The sequence below is a fragment of the Aplysia californica genome, unplaced genomic scaffold, assembly GCF_000002075.1.
Source record: "Aplysia californica isolate F4 #8 unplaced genomic scaffold, AplCal3.0 scaffold00376, whole genome shotgun sequence".
Classification (NCBI taxonomy): domain Eukaryota; kingdom Metazoa; phylum Mollusca; class Gastropoda; order Aplysiida; family Aplysiidae; genus Aplysia; species Aplysia californica.
Window position 1 is genome coordinate 386,709 of NW_004797646.1, and position 2,392 is coordinate 389,100.

The following is a 2,392-nucleotide window of genomic DNA, read 5'->3' on the forward strand; positions in this document are numbered from 1 at the left end:
TCCTGGAAAATGGATGAGGCCCCTCCCTTGGAAAATTGAGAAGCTGGTTTGGCAGTCACCCAGTATTATAGTCATCTATTGTTTGAAGACTATACTACAAAATGTACATTTGCATTCATTTATAGACATTTTGACTTTTTATCTTTGATAGATTGGCTTTTTTGGGGATCATTTTTGACGCGCAGCAGCCTGATTTTTCCCTCGAATTGGGGTCTTGAAAAAAATTTAGGGGTCTTGAAAAAATTTTCAAGGATTTGGTGGGGATCCTGTATATATAATGGGTAAAAACAGGGGGGCATGCCCCCCTGTAACCCCCCCAGATATTTTTTACCCCAGTGGGGCAGGCCCCCCTGGAACCCCCCGATTGGTCCAAAGCATGTCTATCTCGGTTAAAAACATCAAATATTTCAAAAACTATTAATTTAATGAAGTTGATATTCTTGTTCAGCGCATCAATAGTTAGTAGAAAATAGACAACTGGTAGTTGAGTGTGAGACGGGAGGGAAAGTAAAAAAATACCTTACCCTTCTTTCTTTAAAAAAAAAATAAAAAAAATAAACTGTTCAAGTTGAAGTGCTGATTGGAAGGACGGCACTACTTGGATATGGTGGTCCCGACTTTGGTGACAGGGAAATATTTTATAACCCAGTGAAAATCTAGATCTAGATAGAATCTAGATCTAGATTCTAGATTCTAGATCTATATTCTAGATCTAGATATATAGATCTAGATTCTAGATCTCTAGATCTAGTTTTGACCCCAACGACGATTACTTCTGATTCTAAGTCAAAACAATTACTTTTTTTTTCGCGTGCCGATATGGAGAGAGCCTTTCAAACCTAATTGCAAAACATCAAATTGTGGTCAAATTCAGAGGGGCATGCCCACCTGAAACACCCCATGTTTTTTTTTTTTAAGTCAGGGGGGCAACCCCCCTTGCCTTGTGAAAAACAAGTGAATTTTACTGCTCATTTTGTCGACTAGATTCTAGATCTAGGTTACTGATAAAACATAAAACATTGATACGGACTATTTAAATCAGTATCGATTTTCTGTAGGCTTACACAAAAGTCGGGACCACCATATCCACCAAGTAGTGCCGAATAGCCTAGATTTTATCAAAAAGTCCTCATCATTTTTAGTCCAGCCTGCTTGGACTTGGATTACTTGGAATTGGAGATTACAGACCTGCCACTCATCCCGATTTTACCGAGATATCCCGATTTTTTGCCCCAAATCTCAAGCATCCTGATTTTCCCGATTTCAATCGCCAGTATCCTGATTTTTTGTCGTTCCGTCTGATTCTTAGGAAAAAAAAAGTTGTATGCATTCTCTTTTGCTAAGAAGCACCAATTAGACTTGGAACTTGGGACACTAGATCTACTTTCTAAAAAATCTATGCCAAATCTAGATCTAGATCTAGATCATCTAGATTCAAGATCTTAGAGCTTTATTGTCAGCGTTATTACGTCTACTTACCTGAGTCATGATTCTGTGATGGATTACCAGAAGAACGATTATGTATCGGTGTCACCGAAGTCAGTAATCCTGATATAATCCGATTGTGATCCTACATCGGGCTCCATGACTCGAAAAACAAAGTCCTTATACTGAAAAACAAGTTCATATCCATTGGGCCTTTTCACGTAACAACAACAGTTCGATACAAGCTGGTAACTTTCGTTTCTGTAACCACCGATGATAGGCGAGTTTCGATTTTCCTCCAACTTTCCAAGACAACGAAGCGAATACAAATCTGGATCGTTAGATCTATTCTTATCGCTACATCTCCTGTTTTACAAATCAACGAAACTGAAATAACCAGTCTTTACAAAGGAAATTTGTCACAAATCAGCTGAAAAAAACAATTAGAACGAGTGAAGTCCAGAAACCGGTACACAGAACTGAGGCAAGTTTGAGGCAAGTTCCTGTGAAGTATGTGAAGTTCCCGTGTGGGAGTTTCCAAGTGGGCCAACTCGCAGTTCACTGTCAGCCCAGCCCCTGGCACACTCTTCTGTGTTGTCTCTGTTGTGTGTACGAGCGAGCCTCGATCCCGCTGCGCCAGTGGCCCGGATAAAAACATTCTCACCTTTCTTTGACAGAGACGACCAATGAAATTCAAGGAACGTTTTCGCTCTCGCCCAATCAGAGATGAACATTTAGAAACTCTCACACGCCACGAAGGGTAATCGAGAATTTTGTGCACGCTCTGCTGACTTGTAGGCTCGGTTACATTCCTTTGACTGTAGGCTTGGCCAACCTGAGAGACCATTTTGAATTTAAAGCAACGAAAGCTATAGATCTAGCTGGATTTTTAATGTTTATATGTGTCACGCCCTATTGGATCTGCGCTTAGATTTTACACACATCCACCTACCCACCTCCCCCCCTC

At 40.4% G+C, this 2,392-nt stretch overlaps 1 protein-coding gene across 1 annotated transcript in view; it reads left to right on the plus strand.

The window, feature by feature from the left end:
* Positions 1-2,392, plus strand: part of LOC101847747 — a 20,645-nt gene that overhangs the window by 2,152 nt on the left and 16,101 nt on the right. The gene's annotated exons all lie outside the window — the stretch shown is intronic.